This window comes from Panthera leo, chromosome C1 (genome assembly GCF_018350215.1).
Source record: "Panthera leo isolate Ple1 chromosome C1, P.leo_Ple1_pat1.1, whole genome shotgun sequence".
NCBI classification, from domain to species: domain Eukaryota; kingdom Metazoa; phylum Chordata; class Mammalia; order Carnivora; family Felidae; genus Panthera; species Panthera leo.
Genome location: NC_056686.1, coordinates 180,894,341 through 180,906,449, shown reverse-complemented (window position 1 = coordinate 180,906,449; position 12,109 = coordinate 180,894,341). Strand labels below are relative to the sequence as shown.

The 12,109-nt window shown below is 40.0% G+C and overlaps 1 pseudogene; it reads right to left on the bottom strand.

The window, feature by feature from the left end:
- Positions 1–2,719: 2,719 nt before the first annotated feature.
- Positions 2,720–4,355, bottom strand: LOC122228104 (annotated as a pseudogene).
- Between the last annotated feature and the right edge of the window lie 7,754 nt (positions 4,356–12,109).

Sequence of the window (12,109 nt, the reverse complement as noted above, 5' to 3'; positions counted from 1 at the left end):
CCTTCTTGAGATAGGTTTGAATTGCAATGTACTTTCCTCTTAGGACTGCCTTTGCTGCATCCCAAAGGTTTTTGACTGTTGTGTTTTCATTTTCATTTGCTTCCACGTATTTTTATATTTCTTCTTTAATTTACTGTTTAACCCATTCTTTCTTTAGTAGGATGTTCTTAACCTCCATGTATTTGAGGGATTTCCAAAATTTTTCTTGTGGTTGATTTCAAGTTTCATAGTATTGTGACCTGAAAATATTCATCTTTGGTAGGTGTTGGGGGCTGATTTGTGTTCCAGTGTGTGATCTGTTCTGGAGAATGATCCATGTACACTGGAGAAGAATGTCTATTCTGCTGCTTTAGGATGAAATGTTCTAAATATATCTGTTAAGTCCATCTGGTCTAGTGTGCCATTCAAAGCCATTGTTTCCTTGTTGATTTTCTGCTTAGATGATTTGTCCATTGTTGTAGTGGGGTATTAAAGTCTCCTACCATTATGGTATTATTATCAATGAGTTTCTTTATGTTTGTTATTAATTGATTTATACATTTGGGTTCTTACAATTAGGGGCATAGATATTTACAATTGTTAGATCTTCCTGGTGGATAGATCCCTTAAATATGATATAATGCCCTTCATCTCTTGTTACAGTCTTTGTTTTAAAATCTACTTTGTCTGATATAAGTACAGCTACTCTGGCTTTCTTTTGACATCCATTAGCATGATAGATGGTTCTCCATCCCCTCACTTTCAATCTGAAGGTGACTTTAGGTCTAAAATGAGTCTCTTGTAGGCAGCATATAAATGGATCTTGTTATTTTTTTTACCCATTTTGATAGCCTATGTCTTTTGATGGGAGAATTCAGTTCATATACATTCAGAGTGATTATTGAAAGATATGAATTTAGTGCCATTGTGTTACTCATAGAGTTGGTGTTTCTGGTGATGTTCTCTGATCCTTTGTAATCTTTCTTGCTTTGGTCTTCTTTTTTCCCTCCACTCAGAGAATCTCCCTTAAAATTTCTTGCAGGGCTAGTTTAGTGGTCATGAACTCCTTTAGTTTTTGTCTGTTTGGGAAAGTCTTTTTCTCTCCTTCTATTCTGAATGACAGCCTTTGTGGACAAAGAATTCTTGGCTGCATATTTTCCCACTCAGCACATTGAGTATTTCTTGCCACTCCCTTCTGGCCAAGTTTCAGTGGACAGGTCTGCTGCTAACCTCATGTGTCTACCCTTGTAGGTTAAGGGCTCTTTGTTCCTGGCTGCTCTCAGAATTCTCTTTATCTTTGTATTTTGCAAGGTTCACTATGATATGTCATGGTGTTAACCTGTTTTTGTTAATTTTGAGGGGAGTTCTCTGTGCCTCTTGGACTTGAATTGCTGTTTCCTTCCCCTGATTACAGAAATTCTCAGCTATAATTTGTTCAAATAAACCTTCTGCCCCTTTTTCCCATTCTTCTTCTAATGGGACTCCTATGATATGGATATTGTTTCATTTCATGGAATCACCACCTTTTCTTTTTTTTTTTTTTTTTAATATTTTTTTTAGTTATCTCTACACTCGACATGGTGCTCAAACTCACAGCCCCAAATTCAAAAGTTGTGTGCTCTACTGACTGAGCCAGCTGGGTGCCCCCCCTTCACCTTTATAATGACACAAAAAAGATGCTGTTATGTTTCGCTTTTAAACAAGAAATCACGTAAGATCCCAGCACTGCTGCAAAGAAGGTTTCAGTATAATTTTATCAGACTAATTTACTTTAAGGTTTTTTGGTGGCCTGAGGTTTCACAAAGGGAAACATAAAGTGCATACTTTTCTATATGTTATTAAAAGACATTTGAGAAGCTGATAGCATAAAACAGGTCAAGAGATAACAGGAGGACAAAAAATAAGTGGAAAAACGCTATAGGGAAAAGAAAGAGATAGGCAGGAACTTGCATGCTATTTTCAGTGACTATTTTGGTCTCAAAGATGATTACATTTCTTTAATAGGGGCTTCATAGGTCTTACTGAGTTCAGGACAGGGCAATTTATTCTAATGAGCGAGAAAGAAAAAAAGCATAAAAATAACTTTTATTCAATCATTTGGGAGAGAAGGCCATATTTCCAGCTTCTCCATTTCTTGACGGACTGTTATACATCAGATTTAATACATCAACTTGAGAATTGTAGTTATCTAAATCATTTTCATCTCTTGGCACATGGCATTTTGTTCTCTCCTCCTAAGTTTCTTGCTCTAATTCTTTTTTTTAAAATGCTTATTTATTTATTTTGAGACAGAGAGAGAGAAAGAGAGAGAGAGAGAATGTGCACATGAGTGAGGTAGGGGCAGAGAGAGAGGGAGATAGAGAATCCTTATTCTCCTTTCCAGGGTATATAGGTGGGTCAGTTGGTTAAGCCTCAGACTCTTGATTTTGGCTCAGGTCATGATCTCACAGTTTGTGAGTTTGAGCCCGGCATAGAGCTCTGTGCTAACAATGCAGAGCCTACTTGGGATCCTCTCCCTCCCTGTCTCTTTGCCTCTTCCCCACTCCTGCTCTCTCTCTTTCTCTTTCAGAATAAATACACTTCAAAAAATTTCTCCTTTTTTTTCTAAAGGTTTTATGATACATTGTTATCATTAACCAGTCTTTTACATCACACTTAAATGGCCAGTTAATACAAACAGTTCTGGGACTGTCCTTCCACCACTCATTAAGACTGGGGTTGCAAGTATTACAGATAATATTCATTTAGCCCTCTGATCTTTCTGGGCAGATTTGGTGACCTTGCCAGCTCCAGCTGCCTTCTTGTCCACTGTTTTGTTGGCACCCATAAGTAACCATATGTCTCATGTCAAGAACAGCAAAGCGGGCCAGGGGAGGATAGTCAAAGAAGCTCTCAACACTCATAGGCTTGCCAGGAACCATATCAATGATTGCAGCACCACCACATTTCAAGAACTTGGGATCACCTTCCATCTGTTTTCCCGAATGACAATCAGTCTTCTCCTTCAGCTCAGTGAACCTGCAGGCAATGTGAGCTGTGTGTGACCGTTCAGCACAGGTGCATATCCAGCACTGATTTGGCTTGGATGGGTCAGGATAATCACCTGTGTTGTGAGGCCAGGTGCTTCTACTGGTGGGTCATTTTTGCTGTCACCAGCCACATTGCCACAATGAATGTCTTTGGCAGGTATGTTTTTGACATTGAAGCCCATATTGTCCCCAGGAAGAACCTTACTCAAAGTTTCATGGTGCATTTCAACAGACTTTATGTTAGTTGTAACAGTGATTGGACCAAAGGTGACCACCACGCCAGATTTAAGAACACCAGTCTCCACTTGACCCACAGGGACAGTACCAACATCACCAATTTTGTAGACATTCTGGAGAGGCAGATGCAAGGGCTTGTCATTTGGGTGAGTTGGTGGCAGAATACAATCCAGAGCTTCAAGCAGTGTGGTTCCACTTGCATTGCCATCTTCACTAGTGACTTTCCATCCCTTGAACGAAGGCATGTTAGCACTTGGCTTGCGCTAAGTTGGAATGCTGTCACCGTTCCAACCAGAAACTGGCACAGATTCTACTGTGTAGGGGTTGTAGCTGATTTTCTTCATGTAGATGCTTACTTTCTTTTTTTAAAAATCTTTTAATTATTTAGTTTTGAGAGAGAGAGAGAGAGAGACAGAGAGAGGGAGGGGCAGAGAGAGAGGGAGACACAGTCTGAAGCAGGTTCCAGGCTCTGAGCTGTCAGCACAGAGCCCGAAGTGGGGCTCAAACTCATGAACCATGACATCATGACCTGAGTCAAAGTCAGACGCTTAACCGACAGAGCTATCCAGGTGCCCCACTTTCTTAATGATTTCCTTATATATTTTCTGGCGGTGAGGTGGCTCAGTGGAATCCATTTTGTTAACACCAAAGTAAGTTGTTTTACATCCGGTGTGTAAGCGGGACCCCAACACGGCCCCATCATGGGCTCACAGTCTGCCCATTCTTGAGATACATGCTTCCAATTCACCAACACCAGCAGCAATAGTCAGAACAGCACAATCAGCCTGGGATGAGCCTGTGATAATGTTTTTGATAAAGTCTATGTGTCCTCCGGCATCAATGATGGTCAAATAATACTTGCTGGTCTTGAATTTCCACAGGGACGTATCAGTGGTGATACCACATTCCCGTTCAGCTTTCAGTTTACCCAACACCTAGCATACTTGAAGAAGCCCTTGCCCATCTCAGCAGCCTCTTCAAATTTTTTGATAGTTCCCCCTTTTTCTTGATCCCACCACATTTATAGATCAGATGACCAGAAGTGGTAGACTTGCCGAAATCTAAATGCCCAATGACGGCAATGTTGATATGAGTCTTTTCCTTTCCCATTTTGGTTTGGGTTTAGTGGTGGTTTTCATGACACCTGTGCTGTGGCAAACCCATTGCAAAAAAGCACTCTAATTATTTTTAAACTTCCCACCTTCCCTTCTCTATGTGTTGACTTCGTTTTTGGGATGACTTGAGATAAGTCTGAAGCCACTTTATGTTTAACTTTCACGAGAATCTGACACTGAGTTTAACCTTTCTATATATTTGGAAGAACCTTCCAAGTATCATTATAGGAGAAGACCTCATGCCTCCTATGCCCCCTTGCTTCCCATTTCTCCCTCACTTAATTGCTAATGCCTGACATTTTATTCTTTGGATTTCCTTCATTTGATATTAAAGTGCAGACACTCCTGGGAAGATCCAGTCACTCATACTTTATTGTGAAGGAGTCACAGGGGCTAGACTTTGATAAGGAGGGAGAGATTAACAAGAGAGCTCTGGTGATTGGTGCAGCTGTGATTGCCATAGTGATGGTAAAACAACTACTAAATGCACAGTCGGCTGTGCTGCTCACCTGCTCTGCAGACATGGAGTCACTTCACTCACCTGAATATCAGTGATCACATGTAAAACATGGAGTAATAACGCTCGCCCGGTTTACCTAACAAGGTGACAGTGTATGTGTAATAAAAGACTTGCAAACTGTGAAGTGGTGTGCAAGGTAAAGATATTAAAGGGCACAACTAAAGGGGAAAGGCAACATCTGTCTATGTCACAACGAAGGTGGGTCCTGGTGCCACTTTATAATCACATTCAAGTTCTGACTATTAAAATGAACAGGATTCATAAATTGCCTTTGGTATATCATTGTGTTAAAGCCAACCATTTTTCTTTTTCTCTTTGTTTTTCTTCTTCAGGCCAGTCCATCTAGGGAAGCTGAGAGAGGAGGGCTACCAAAGCAGAAGTCATCCTTCGCCTTAAAGGTGTGTCTTTGCCCAGAACCTGAGTGTTCGACAAGAGAATTCTTTGGGTTTGTGGGAAGCAGTAATTCTTCCGGAACAGGCTTCTTTGAGGTCAGATGAGGACTAGAGTTGGTAAAATAATAGAGCAAAATGCAGGGGTGCTGTATTTCAGAGAATGCACTAACAGCTTCAGATGAAGAAGTTATCGTCTCAACATGCTCAAGTTGAAGAGGTAGCAGTTATTCCCCTTTTTCTTGTTCAAGAAGACCAGTAAGCCCTGATAAATGAACAGATCCCTGCTGCCACCTTGCCACAAGCATCAAACACAGCTGTCCATGTGAAAAAGCCAGAATAACGGACCCAAAGAATCTGCATCTTAATTCCTGTAATCTGTTGAGATGTTATGTGGCAGGGCAAGAGAGACTATGCAAACGCAATTGGGACAGGGAGACCACCCTGTATTACCCATGTCAGCCAAATCTAATCACTTGAGCCCTTAACAGTAGAGAACTTTCTCTAGCTGGAGGCAGAAGAGTGAGGTGGCGGTTGGAGAGATTGTGTGAGAAGGATTTGACATGTCATTTCTGTCTTTCACATGCAAGGGACTGTCAGCAAAAGATAGACGTGGGCCTTTAGGAGCTGAGGGCAGTCCCTAAGTGACAGTCAACTAGGCAATAGGGACCTACAACCTCAAGGAACAGGAATTGAATTCTGCCAAGAACACAAATGGGAACGGAAATAAGGTCTTCCCAGAGCCTCTGGATAAGAGTCCAGCCGGTGGACACTTTGATTTTGGCCTTGTTAAATTGGAAGTAGAGAAACTGACTGAGTTATCCTTGTATTTCTTACCCATAGAAACTGAAAAATAAGCCGCCAAGTTTTTGGTAACTTGTTATGGTGGCAACAAAAAATTAATACACCATGTGAGAGGCAGCTGGATAGCAAATCAGTGTTTGTTGTTTCAAATAGCCACTCATGATATTCCACTTGGCCTTTATATTTGAGTCATTATTTTTTCGGATTATAGCCTATGAACACCTAGCACATGACTATTTTTTAAAGTTTTATTTATTTAAGTAATCTCTACACCCAGCGCGGGGTTCACACTCATGACCCCAAGATCAAAAGTCACATGCTCTTCTGACCAGCACAGCCAGGCACCCCAGCACATGGCTATTTAAATCAGCAGATACCTCAGTTTCAGATTCTCTAGACTAAGTACCACTTCCTTTAATTTTTAGTAATTCCTCCTGAGGTCCCTTACAGTGAATTTTGTACACAGTTATTTCTATATACCCAACTTTATTATTCTTTTATTAAAAAAATTTTTTTAAGTAGGCTTAAACCTGAGGCTTGAACTCACCACCCTGAGATCAAGAGTGTCATGCTCTACCAACTGAGCCAGCCAGGCACCCCATCTATACAAAGAACTTAAAAAAATTGAGATATAACATACATTCAGAAAAATGCATTACTAAATATATAACTTGATTTAAATTTTCGTATGTAAATACCTAAGTAAATACCTAAGTCAACAAGATAAGAAGCATAGGTGGTAAGACCACTACCTAGAATGGAGATATAAGATTCCTCCCATCACTTCAGTGGGTGCCCCTGCATCCTTTATGCCTTTCCCTACTTAGTACTTGCCCCACCCAGAGTCCTCCACTATTCTGACTTATATCACCAATGTTTAGGTGTGCCTGTTGAAATTTATGTAAACGGAATTATACAGAATGCGCTTTAATGTCTGGCTTCTTTAGCTCAGCTTTGTTTTGATATTCATTCATGTTGTTGTGATATTAATACTTCATTCTTTTTTATAGTACTGTAGAGCATTCTACTATATATATATATATATATATATATATATATATATATATATATATATACATGTTTATGTGTAGTTTCCCATGATGGTTATTTGGGTTGTTTCCAATTTTGAGCTATTATGAATAAAGCTGCTATGAACCTTGTTGTACGTGTTTTTTCGTGGACACCTATACTCACTTCTCTTGGGTACATAGCTATGAGTAGAATTTCTGGGTTATAGGGTAGGTGACCCCAAACTCATACTTCAAAATTGGTGAATTATGTCTATTTTCATGTGATGTATTATTGATAGTAATACTTTTATTTTTACAAATAAGCCAAGAGCCTATAGGGTCATAACATATGTATGCTGTCTGCATGTAACTAGAACTTGATTTTTTTTAAAGCACTTACTCAGAAGAGCTGTGATTTACAACAAAGCAGATATAAGGGAGTTTGATTTCTCGAAACTTAGAATGCTGCACTAAAGACTATTTTGCTTCTCTCTGTATTATATTTTGCTTGGTGGCATTTTCTGCTCTACTGATTAAGACCTATACTTCTTATCTTGTGAACTTTCTTTATCACTGGACATTGTTCTCAGCCTGAGGAAGCATAGCACAAGCATTCATGATTTCACCAAAACAGTGATATTCCCTTCCCTATTTCTGAATGCTGAGGAGCCCAACACTCTGCTTAGGAAAGAGACTTGTAAGTGCTCTGGGTCTTTGAAAAAGAGAGGTTGCTTTTGCATCAGGTAGTTTGGGCCTCTGAAAAGCCTCAGAGTACAATTCATGGGCAGCATGTGGGCAGCTGATAATAGACACATTTTAGTCCTAAGACTGCAGTTAATGTGGTTCTCTACCCAGTTGATGTGAGGTGCTCCCTCAGAGGGTCTCCTCTGCATCGTGGATTGGCCCCCAAGCACTGGTCATCCCACCAGAGATTTCCCCAGACTCTTAGTGTTAGCACTACATCTTTTCACATGTTCTGCCAGGTCTTCCCCCTCCACCCCCCCACCTTATCACATCCTCTACTTTCTTTATAATTCTTCTGTTATCATAGAAAGTCTAGTCTTACTTCCTTAAACCTTCCTTTTGGATTCTATGGCAACATTCAGAAGTCAAAAAATAAACAGTGCTTATTTTTTTTTCAAGGCAATGTGGATGCTTCTGCTAACTTGAGGAAAGAGTGCGTGTACAGAGGAGAAAAGCAGAAATATTGTTATTTCAATTACATCATGTATTAGAGTTCTCCTGAGGAAAAGTATGTATATAATTTATTATAAGGATTCATACAATTACGGAGGCTGGCAAATCAAACATCTGCGGTGTGGGCTGGCAGGCTGGAGATCCAGAAGAGCCCTTGGTGCAATTTCAGTTTCAAGGCAGTCCGCGGGACTACCAATAATACAGTCTTCGACATTGCTCTTGCTTGAGGAGGCTAGACGTTTTGTTCAATTTAGGCCTTTAACTGATTGCACGAGGCCCACCCACCTTAAGGAGGGCAATCTGATTTAAAAACAATGTACTTATTTAAATGTTAATTTCATCCAAAACACCTTTCAAGCTGACAATAAAGTTAACCATCACCTGTGATTACACTCATGGTCTCCAGGAAGACACTGGCTAAACTGGGGTCTATCTATGTCCCACTAGTGTAATCTTTCTCATTTAGGGGAAAGAACACATTGTGGATTAAGATGACATGAATTTGAGTCCCAGTGATTCTTGGTAGCTGTGTCATTTGGATAGATCCTTTTTTTTTTTTTTTTTTTTTTTTTTAAGAGCTTTAGCTTCAGTTTTCATAAAGCTGTGGCTCTCAACTGGGGGCAACTTGTCTGTCTCTCTCTACCTCCCCAGGAAACATTTGATAACTTTGTCTGAAAACATTTTTGATTGTTATAATCAGGGTGAGGCTGGGACGAGTTGCTACCTGCATCTGGTGGGAAGAGGCCAGGGATGCTGTGAAACACCCTACACGCAGGTTCCCAACAACAAAGAATCATCTGGCCCAACATGTCAATAGTGCTGAGGCTGTGAAAGCTTTTGCTTGAGGCAAGGTGACCAAACTGGGATACAATAAATTTGGAGAAGACTGGAAGATGGAAAGGTTAGAAGACAAAATAAATGGTGCTTAAGTTTCAAAAGAAAAATGTGTGAACACGTGATCTTGTGGGTTTTTTCCCCCAATTTCTAAATAGAGTATTAGGTAGGTGATATTATAAGTTGAAAAAAGCATTATAGGAGGTTAAGTTATAATTGGGAGAAAAGAGAGAAGAGCTCAGCTTCCTAAGAACATATGCAAACACATTAGGTATTTTACTAAATTTCTCCATCATGTCATTGGCCCATCAGATACCACATAGGTTTGATGCCCTGGGGTGGCATGGGGAAGGTGACATCACTGTAAGCAAGTGTCATGGGTCAAAAGAAGGTGGTGAACTGCGGTTAAGAAACCAAGAGAGTATTTTTGTGAAAAGATGTAAAAGGGTAACTACAGTATGATTTAGCAAATGCCTTAAAGTAATAGATTACTATTTTGTTAGTTCATAATTTATTCTGGCAGTCTGTTTAACCATATGCACAGTCTCCTGAATATAATTTAAATGTTAAATCCTAATTATGAAACTCTAATTCAAAACAATTTTAAGCAAGGCTGTTGAGAATTAATGTGAATGCAAATCATGAAGTCACTCTCATTAGGGAAATGCACACTAATTTTAATTTTGGACCAGGTGTAAGCCTCTCTGAACTAATATCAAGTAGACCTAAATTAAAAATAAAAATGGTCACAACTTTAAAAAGGTTATATTCTGCCATTTTAAGTTACCTGGGACTATGCAACAGCTACTAATCTCTTTATTTTTTATTTTTAAAGAAGATTTTTAAGTTATCTCTACACCCAACATGAGGCTTGAACTTACAAACCCGAGATCAAGAGTTGCATGCTCTACTGACTGAGCCAGCCAGGCACCCCTATCTAATCTCTTTATAAATGACTCTGAGATAATTTAAAAATATATAGATTATTGAAGGCCTTCTAAACTTTTAGGATTGATTTTGTTGGCTTAGTTAGCTCTTGCCTTGTTTCATTAGGCTTTCTTTGTACAGACTGAATTATTGTAGTCAACTGACTTGGTCACTGTGCTGTGAGGGTCACCACACGTGCCCTTTTGTTTCAGTTAATCAGCCTCTGAAAAAGAAGGAAGACAAATCTATTGATTGAGTCAAAGAGAAAAATGAATATATCAAAGCAAGTGTGAAATTCTTTCCATTTGGCACACACAGTGAACATAGCTAATGATAACCTCTTGAATTTTCTGTCAAGCAGATCAATATATCTCTTAACTCAATAGAGTCAATATTGTAACACTGTTGAATCATTTATTCATTTTTCATCTGCCTACCATTTGTTGAAACCTTAAAGTTGTGTTTAGACATGGCACTCTAAATGTGAAGAAAGAGACAACCAAGAAACCACTTGCAGTCTAGTGGGAGAGATTTAAGTTACAGGATACAATGATACTCTGCATTCTATGAGATAGATATTAGTGGAGGGGACCTGAAAGAGATGCACCTGGACAGGTAGCCTGGGGCAAGAAGAGTATGCTTATAAATCCCTAAGGACATTGGGATTTAGTTTGGGAGATCAGTGTTAGGGTGACTGGAGGGTGGTACTGGGAAGTGGTCTTATCTGGATATACGTTATTATTTAATTTAATTTTTAAAAATGTTTATTTCTTTTGAGAGAGAGAAAGAGTGCGAGCAGGGGAGGGGCAGAGAGAGACAGTGAGAATCCCAAGCAGACTCTGCGCTTGTCAGTGCAGAGCCCGACACAGGGCTCGATCCCACAAACCGGGAATCATGACCTGAGCTGATATCAAGAGTCAGATGCTTAACCTACTGAGCCACTCAGATGCCCCTTATCTGGATATATTTTGAAGGCAGAGTTAAAAGACTTTGTGGGACAGAATCAAAAGAGAACAGTTAAGAATGATTTAGAAATTTTAGCAAAAACAAGTAGGCTGAAGTTGCTATTTCCTGAGATTGGAAAGACTGGGAAGGAAATGTTTTGGACATGATAAGTGGGACATAACAATTCGATATTCTCGTGGAGATTGGAATAGGTAGTTGGGGTAAATAAGCTTGGAATCCAGGAGAATAATCTGCATTGGGAATTTACATTTGGGAGTCCCAAACATACAGATGGTATTTAAAGCCATAAAACAGAAAATTCCCTAATGACCAAATGCAGATAGCAAAAAGGAAAGATGAGTTCTTCAGGAAAGTAATGTGTAGAGGCTGTATAGACGAGAGGGATCAGCAAATAAGACTGAGAAGGAGGGACTATTAGGATAGGAAGAGACACTCAAAAGGATGTGCTCCCCAGGACTCCAAATGAAGACAAAGTTATGAGGAGGGCGTGATGGACTGGGCCAGGGACTCCTGGCAGGCTTGGTAATATGAAGACTGAGAATTAACCACTGAGCCTGGCAATGTGGATGTCACTGTAACCTTGATAAGAGCAGCTCTCCTTGGAGGGTTGGTGTCAAAATCTGATTGAAGTAGGATTGGGAGAGAATGGAAGGTGAAAAAAATGGAGAAACCACACATAATCAACTCTTTGAAGATGTTTTCCTGAAGAAGGAGTAGAGAAATGGGGCAGGAGCTGGAAGGCTGGAAGTAGCTGAAGAAGGATATAGGGTTGAGCTTCCTTTTTAGTAAAGAATGGCGATATTTCCACATATTTATGTTCTGTTGGGAACACTGCAGCAAACAGAGAGAAAAAACAAACAAACAAACAAACAAACAAACAAACACAAGCAACCAGGATGCAGAAGCAGGAGGGGGCATTCTAGAGAGAAGTCTTTGAGAAGATGGGGTTTATTGCACCGGTGGGGACACTGGCCAGACTGGGAGCACAAACAGTTCACCGGCTGGAGCATGAGGAAGAGCAGAGAGATTGGGTGTGTGTGGACTGGCCGGCAGATGAGATGGTGGGAACATGTTTTATCCCACGTAAGCACAAGTATACGTA